Genomic DNA, 9847 nt, shown 5'->3' on the forward strand with positions numbered 1-9847 from the left:
TTAGCGCGCCAAATGTCATTGTCACGTCAGTTCGGCCGTCTGTTTTGGGTTGTACATTATTTATTGACTTTGATATCGATTTAATATGATTGATTATATAAAATTTCAAAATTTATCATGCTTAAAACATACAAAAATAATAATTAAAACGTATTTTATAGGATCTCAAGAAAGTCGATGCCCTAAAACTATTATCTATATGTATTTAAATTCATTATGGAGCCCTCATCCGAAAAATCCATTTTTCGGTCGGAATCTATTGATCATGACACTAATCATAAATACCACTTTAAAATATGTCATCAAAACATATTTAGACATTCTGTTTAGATATTTCGGGAAAAAGGCTACCGACAAAATCTCTTCGGAACTATTTAAATAAAATAGTTTTATTCCGCAGTGAGTAAAACACTATTGTAAATTTGTTAAATATTTAATAATTAAGTGATTTTAGAGAGGAAGTCACAAGGAATGACGTTTGTAATTAATGAATAAATGTTCTGTAGGTGTTTTTTTTTCACGCGGTCCCTTGATAAGTTTAAAATTTGAATCACTCTCAAGCGAAAGTGATTCAAATGGTGCGGCGCACCTTCCTTGGGGTGCGCTGCGGTAGTATGTTACGGACTTTAGAGTCAGCAAAACAATTAAAATAGATTGTAATAGTCTAAGAAAAACACGTACTCAAAATACGATAACATTTAGCATGCTAGAAATGGGCTGATGGCTTTGAACTACGCCATATCTTTATGTTTTGCGACAAATGACAACTTTATAAAATCAGTGTAGCAACTTTTAAAAATCATCATATCGTTTACTTGGCAAATTCGAAGGACGAACTTGTCTTAGATTTCACCCATCTAAATCATATCATATTTGCACATAACAATATACCTACTTACTTCCCATTAAAGTATAAATTCTACAAATAAATAATACTCAACAATATTTAAAATAAAATGAGCCAAGAACGTTTATCGATAAAACCTGATAACATTGAAATCTTTTGTACAGCACTAAAGCCGCCATGTTTTGTGGCCAGATGACGTCACAGTGGCACGAAATTTTGGTTGACGTTTCATTTCCATAGGTTTCCTACTTCATTGCCCAAAACAGACGGCCGAACTGACGTGACAATGACATTTGGCGCGCTAAGCATGGCGGATTTTCGGCCTCATTAGACGGAGACAGAGACATTTACGTATATTCATGTTTCATTTTACGTACGCACTGAAATACTGTTTTTTTTTTTTCCTGCGAGTTAAAGTGCTGAGTAAGAACGAGATAGATATATGTTTATGTGTGTGCCTTCAAAATGGGTGCTATTTATATAAGCAATTGTACTGTACGTATAGAACAATATGTCGTATCCCTACTATATAGGTCTATGCATAAACCTAAGAGATAGATAATGTCAATCACTGAAGTACTATATAGGTCTATGATGTCAATAAAGTCAGTTGAAGTCAGTGAAGAAGGAGTCGCCTTACAAAATGTATCTGTTCCAATCTGATTCATCTGGTGGATTTGTTGTGATTTTTAAAAGTCATTTAAGCATTAAATTAGTTATTGTATAGCTATCTGTCGTGTTATTTTACGTCTGAACAACAATGAATTGAAAATGTCGGTGTATCTGATGATTGCAACCATGTGGGTTCTCCTAAATAATAAGTATTATATAATTTAAATAAATAATGCGACATTAACGCGCTTATAGGATAAAAGCTCAAAATACACCTGGTCTACTAGTTCAAAAGATAACAGCGAATATCCGGAAAAAACACGTCACAAAATTTCATACTCTTGAAGGCTGATTATAAACCTTAGCCTATTTTAAATCGCAATTCAGAAAAAGAGCTTGACGCGCCAGAATTTATATGCATTATTCTCTAAGCATTGATTTTTTTTTCATATCGGGGGTGGAAGGCTTTTTTGTTTAAGTGACACTTTAATACGGGATAAAAAAAATTAAATTAAAGTTCCGTTTTATTTGGTATTAGCATCAACAATTCGATGTTTTATAACTGAACTTTAATTACGTTTACTCGAATACGCACGTGTCTCTAAATGTCACTCGACAACCACTCACGCGCGATTTATTACATTAATATTTATTATTAAAAATATACACAAAGAAGTCGTTGGATGCGGAAGGCGGAGGGCCGCATTATGTGGAAGGCATTGGGGAAGGCCTATGTCCAGCAGTGGGCAGATAAAGGCTGATGATGATCATGATGATGATGATGATGATGATGACACAATTGATGAACTTCTGAAAGCTGCAGGTCATACTGTTCTAAGACTACCTCCATATCATCCAGACCACAACCCGATCGAGCTTGTGTGGGCAAATATTAAAAATTGCCTGGCCAGAGATCACATTAATGCTACATTGAACGAGAAAATTACAATACTAACAAGGCTATTTTCCGAATTCTCTGCCGAGCAGTGGCAAAAATGCGATGACCACGTACAAAAAAACGAACAAGAATACTGGAATCATGATATGAGATTTGTGATGATGGACGAAATCATTATAAACTTACAAGATGATTCTGATCAAGTTCAGAGAGTTCAGAATCAAGTGATTCAGAGGATGTCAGAGTAATTTACTATTAATTACAATATATGTAATTAGATAGGTACAATTAAAAATTCAAATAGTTCAATTGTTTTTTATTCATTCTTTTCCATAATTGAACAATTCACGATACAGTTCACGATATCTCGAGATTGGTCATCACCGTCTAATCTCATGTGCGTTGCGAGCAGTGGGCAACCCACCCCCTCACCCGTCGCCACCTAAGGCGCGGCAAACTAGTTCCGTGCGCACTTTATTGTATGTACTTAAAACTTAAAAATAATATATTCGGAATTTAATACAATTACCATCTCCTAGTGCATATAATTATCATCCTTTTCTTTCTCAGTAGTTAATATTATACTATACTGTATACTATCAAAACATTGTGCTTATAAAATAGTGTGATTAACTTATTTAATTCTGAGTGAAATTTTCTCGGTGATGTGGTAATAAATAACAATCACAAGCTAACCATTATGAGCCCGAAATAGCCCGAATAAATTAGATTTGATGTTTCTCGCTCTGCCGTCTTCGATATATTTGTGTGAAGGTGAAATAGGATAGCAGAAAAAAAAAATTAATGATGTCTGTTAATTACTAATAATATGATCTATTCATTGACGCAATGTCATAATGTACACAACCTTAAGTGTGTGTGTTATATTTTCATAGGACGACATCTTGTGTTTTTTACTGAAGGTGTTTTTTTATTATTATGTTAGTTTACATGTTAAAAAAATCTTACTTTTCACTACCTATTAAAAAGTTTGAGATCTTAAGAGGTTTATGTAAATCGATAAATGATTTAATCAATTTTAAAGTTTTTTAGTATTTTGTTTTGAAGTTTTCTTAATAACGACAATTTTCATTGTTTTTAAAATGAAATGCCGCGATTGGATTGTTTTATTCTGGCACGTGATAGCGTCTCAAATTCTCAATTACATTTTCTCATGCTAAGACTCGAAATGTCAAAAAAATATCAAACCTTTGAGCTTCATGCGAGAATTCACTAATGCCCGCGAGTAATAAGAATCTAAATTAGGTACTCATATTAACCGCCAGTTGAACATTGCTACGTAAAATAAATAAATGATTATTATAGTATCAAAATCGTCAAGCCAAAGTTTTCATGGTGCTCGAAAAAACAAAGTTGCATGATTTTTACATTGAATTTTATTATATTACTATAGTAGAATTATTTTGTCCGTGCAGTTTGGGTCATAAAACATAGCCCGGCTAGGGCGGTGAGCGCGCGTGGTGTTGCGCGGGCGCAACGCCATTATCGATAAAAACAAATGAGTCATCGAAGGCAGATACACGGCGTCGGGGTGGTATACTAAAGGTGGTGAGACATTGTTATGTTAAGAGTCATTTGTGCCTACCTACCATTTGTGCTTACCTGCAAATTATATTACATTATGTCGAAGAGAAATGTGTTTTTATGCATTCGTTTTCTGAATTTCTTTAATAACCCAACAGCTACTCCTTTACTTTGTATCAAAACGGCAGAATTTATTCAAAATAATATTTGCACGTGTTGTTATCAACAATATGTTAAAATTTTTCACTGAAATAAGAATAGATCCCGAATAGTTACAAAATGTTAATTTCTGCCGTTCTCGTTAAATTACTGCGACGATATGTGGTGTAAGTGATTGATTAGTAATTTTTTCTTTTATTTCTATCACTAAACCACAAAATGACAAAACTAAATATGCTATCGATGACGCTTATCGACAACAATAATGCGCATCACTATGCCCGTCCATAAGGCTCGTGAGTGGAAGAGAGAGCGAAATATTCGCTTCACCGCTCCGATTTTTTATGACCCAAACTGCACAGACAAAATAATTCTACTATAGCGTACTGTAAATATTTGAAGCTGATTTTAACAGGGGACAGCATTGTTGATCAATTTAATGCTTATTCAAAACTTGTCAAACCCTCTTTGTTGACCGGTGTTTGATTTGAGTTTGAACCATAGACCTATATAGTAGGGACACGACATATTGTTCTATACGTACAATTGCTTATATAAATAGCACCCATTTTGAAGGTACCCACATAAACATATATCTATCTCGTTCTTACTCAGCACTTTAATTCGCAGGAAAACAATATAACAGTATTTCAGTGCGTACATAAAATGAAACATGAATATACGTAAATGTCTCCGTCTCCGTCTAATGAGGCCGAAAATCCGCCATGTTTAGCGCGCCAAATGTCATTGTCACGTCAGGTCGGCCGTCTGTTTTGGGTTGTACATTATTTATTGACTGTGATATCGATTTAATATGATTGCTTATATAAAATTTCTGATTTTATCAAGCTTAAAACATACAAAAATAATAATTAAAACATATTTTATAGGATCTCAAGAAAGTCGATGCCCCAAAACTATTATCTATATATATTTAAATTCATTATGGAGCCCTCATCCGAAACATAGATTATACACTTAATTTATTTGAATCCGAAATATCGGACACAATTTTTCGGTCGGAATCTATTCATCATGACACTAATCATAAATACCTCTTTAAAATATGTCATCAAAACATATTTAGACATTCTGTTTAGATATTTCGGGAAAAAGGCTACCGACAAAATCTCTTCGGAACTTGCTCTTCTTGCGGTAGGCAGCGACTTGGCTCTGCCCCTTGCATTGCTGAAGTCCATGGGCGACGGTAACCACTCACCATCAGGTGGGCCGTATGCCCGTCTGCCTACAAAGGCAATAAAAAAAAAAAAAAAATTTAAATAAAATAGTTTTATTCCGCAGTGAGTAAAACACTATTGTAAATTCGTGAAATATTTATTAATTAAGTGATTTTAGAGAGGAAGTCACAAGGAATGACGTTAGTAATTTCATTAACGAATAAATGTTCTGTAGGTGTTTTTTTTATCAGGCGGTCCCTTGATAAGTTTAAAATTTGAATCACTCTCAAGTAATATTTCACATAATATCTAAATCACATCATCTTTGCACATAACAATATACTTAATACCTATTAAAGTATAAATTCTACAAATACATTCATACTCAACAATATTTAAAATAAAATAAGCCAAGAACGTTTATCGATAAAACCTACTAACATTAAAATCTTCTGGGCAGCACTAAAACCGCCATGTTTTGTGGCCAGATGACGTCACAGTGGCACGAATTTTTTGTTGACGTTTCATTTCCATAGGTTTCCTACTTCAGTGGTTTGAACGCCACCAAACGTCACAATGTCACTCGCTATACCAGCTGCGGACATCTTGAAAATATTCAACAAAGTAGGTACCTACATTAATATCTATTTACGCATCCATCTAAATGTACTTATGTAAGTATATAAATGCGAGTATCCGGTTTTCGGTAGTACAGAGTCATATTCAGGTTCAGATGACAGGCTGTGATTTTTTCTCCGATAATATCATTCGACTTTTTTTTTTTTTTTTAAATTGGTACAGTTTTTAAATAGGAATTTAACAATGATGTTTTAATTTCGTTGTCATATCGCGTCTTTAAAATTGAAGCCGCTTAGCAAAAAAAATTAAGAAAATAAAATTTAATACTTCGAATGACTTATATATAAACACTAGCGACCCGCCCTCGCTTCGCTTCGGAAACATTAAAACACACATGAAACAAAAAAAATAAAATAAAAAAAAATGAAAAAAAAGTAGCCTATGTTCATCAGGGACAATCTCGGCTTCTAATGGAAAAAGAATTTTTCAAATCGGTCCAGTAGTTTCGGAGCCTATTCGAAACAAACAAACAAACAAATCTTTCCTCTTTATAATATTAGTATAGATATAGATATAGATAGAGGACCTCTATCGGCTTATAAAATGACACAGTCGTTTTTAGTCCAGAAAGGGAAAAATGTACTCTTTCCGTCTCTTTCAAATCAAGTGTATACCTTTGAGTATTAAAATGGAAAAACCAAAAAAATATAATTCTTCAATTACATTCTTCGAATGTACTAAAAACATGAATTTTAGATTGAGCCATTTTAATTCTAAAGGTATTATGAAAACTAGTAGTCGCCCGGTAGTTGAAATTCGACTACAATGAATTTAAATTATAACTTTGAACATTAATAAGGGTTTATTGTCAAAGACTATCATAGACCTCTTTATTAACACGCCAAGGCTTCACTATAGATGAAAAATATTGAAGACAAACAATATTAATCTATTCTAAATTTGATCACAGACCTTAACAATAAATATGAGAGTATTTATGTGTGTGTTGAGTGTCAAATACATGGTAGTGTGTGAAATGTTTTTTTTTTCTGAATTAAAATATTTTTATGCAAAATTAAAAAAAAATTACATTCTTCACTACTTCTCCATAATCTCTATAAGTGTGGAACATTTTATACTCGACAGTCTGCACAATTTTCGTAAAAAGGGGTACAAAGTTTTTGCTTCACGTATTCCTCCTCCTTGCGTCGTATTCCTCATTGCTGAGGGTCGTGATCACCCTTTTGTATCACCTTCGCACGCACGATCTTTCTCCATCCATTCTTGTCTCTGGCGGTGTGGAGGGCGTTTTGAAACGTGGAATCAAGAGCGGTGCGGATTTGGTCGGACCAACGTATTGGGCTGCGCCCCCCAGGGTCCCGAGGGCTTCAAGTATTAATATTATTAAATAGGTTTGTTCGTTTTGGTTATAATCACATTTATTTCCTTTCGCAATGTCAATGTAATTAATAACTCAGGGTATCGATTCATGTAAAATTAACCCCGGTCTGCAGAACGGGCTTGTTTTCACAGAGAACGGGCTTTTAGTTGCGACACGACTATAAATTAATTTGGTGCCATTTCAAATGTTGCGGCTTACTTAGGAAAATTTGTCATCCATAACTATAATATCATTACAGTGGAAGTGTTTGTTTGTCCTTCTTTCGTGTCGTAACTAAGCAACGGATTCACGTGATCTTTTTAAAGTCAAAGTTTTAGTGGTCAGGGAAACGACATAGGCTACCTTTTATCCCGAAAAAACATCACGGGAAATTAAACCGACAATATTCCTTGACTACACAACCGAAGCCGAAGGTAACAGTGAGTCTCTAAATATAAATATAAAATTCGATGTGTGTTGTGATCCCTACAGACTCTGAAGTGGATGGACACATCTTAATGAAAGTATAGGGAATCTTCAGATAGACCTAAAAATGGAGTTAAGTGGCGAGCAAACAAAAACCGGCGGGCTTTGACTATGATTTAATATTTATTGACTAGATTAGTTAAAAGTAAATAACACATTAGTTTGTTTCATTTATTTATTTATACTTTTAAGATACAAAATAAGAGCATAATATGCATACATTTCTAACAATTTTATTAATAGTTACAATTGTGTACTACATACAACTGCAAAAAAAAGCAACAACAATAACTGTCTTTCGAATAGAGATACTTTAATAAGAACAAAATAATTAAGAACTTACAAAATTATATTTTCAAGAAAAAAAAATTAGTGCTCGACTTAAAAAAAAAACAGGTAAATCTACACAGAGGCAAAGGGTCGTAAGTGCATAAGTAGACGTAACTTTTTTGCTAGCAGGACTCAATTTACTAAAAAAATAATAGGTCTCTAAGAAAACAATCAAACAAGAAACACGATGAAGTACATAATAATCTATTTCGTAAATTACAAGACGTATAGATAAATTTTAATGATATATTATGTCTAATGATATATTATAACTACGTCCAAACTATTCTAGAAGTTATCCTAAACAAATGACTATCACCTAAAACATAACTGATGTTGTTTATATAAAATAAAAAGAGTGTAACACATTCGTGATCTCATTCACAGCGAGTTATTGGAGCTTTATTTTTTATTTTTTTATAGTATTCTTAAAATGCTTTTCATATAGGTCTCATAACTTTATACTAATAAGAGTGTAAATAACATGATTGCGCAAATAAAAAATAAAAACATTTTTTAATTGCGTTTAAAATGTTGTCGGGAAACATTTTTGTTCATAATTAAATTTACATATTCATAACATTTATTTATGTACAAGTGTATAGTTTTCACGAAATATTTTATAAGGATATTATTATACTTTCTAATAGTACATTGAACCCACACAATTAAAAATATTATAATGTTTTACGTAATTACTTAAAATCATAAGCGGCCTTGGAAATGTCTCTTTTAGCCATCTGAATTTTGAAAAATAAGCTTTTTATTAATTCTTCATAAAAAAAACCGTTTCTCTATGCTCTATTTCTTTGGATCTTTATTTAGACAGTATTTTAGGTTAGTGATTAAAAGTAGACAATCATACTCGCGTAACTGTAATATTATAAACTGTTTTTTTTTCAAGAATTGCGATTTTTTTTCCCGATCACTTAATGTATTTGAATAAGTATGTGCACAATATAATGATTACAAATTACCACTACTAAACTATTAAAATAATAACATTTCATTTCAATTTGGCGTTTTCTTTCTTCATATTTTTGTTTTAGTGTATTTTAATTCGAGAAATGAAAGCATTTTTTCCGTTGGCCATTTTGGCGGCAATAGTAATTTGACTGCCACGTGACAAGAGCAACGGTGCATTAATCTATGTACCTATATGTTTGGCCGTGAGAATGTTTATTTTCAAAAAAAAATACAAATAGGTATTTTTTATAAGCTTAGTATTATTATTGGTGATGTATAAGTCTGTACAAATCCTTGAGGTTCTTTTTACTGGCGGGAAAATAACAAGTGGCGTCAGCTGAACGCCCATAGGAAATTAAAATCGAAATAGTAAAATATATATATTTGGACACCTGTAGAATTTCCACGTTTAAACAGAAAACAAAGCTAAAGCACATTTCCTGGAACAGCGGTGCTCAAACTACGCGTCCTAACATTTATAAATACGATATTTGTAGGGTGACCCTGACGAATTTCATCTCCGAGGTACATTTAAGGTAATTAATCAAATGTTCAAATGTTTACTCGATGTGACCTATAAAAGTAGGTTAAATAGTTTGATTATGTATAATTTTACGTCGTTGGGCGCTTTTTTTATTGCTTGGATGAGTGGTCGAGCTCACAACCCACCTGATGTTAAGTAGTTACTGGAGCCCATAGATATCTACAACGTAAATGCGTCATCCACCTTGAGATATAAGTTCTAAGGTCTCAAGTATCTCTGGTCTCAACGGCTGCCCCGCCCTCCAAACCGAAACGCATTACTGCTTCATACTACATTACTACCTACCCACGCGAACTCACAAGAGGTCCTACCACCAGTAATT

Source organism: Bombyx mandarina, chromosome 11 (genome assembly GCF_030267445.1).
Source record: "Bombyx mandarina strain Sakado chromosome 11, ASM3026744v2".
Lineage (NCBI taxonomy): Eukaryota > Metazoa > Arthropoda > Insecta > Lepidoptera > Bombycidae > Bombyx > Bombyx mandarina.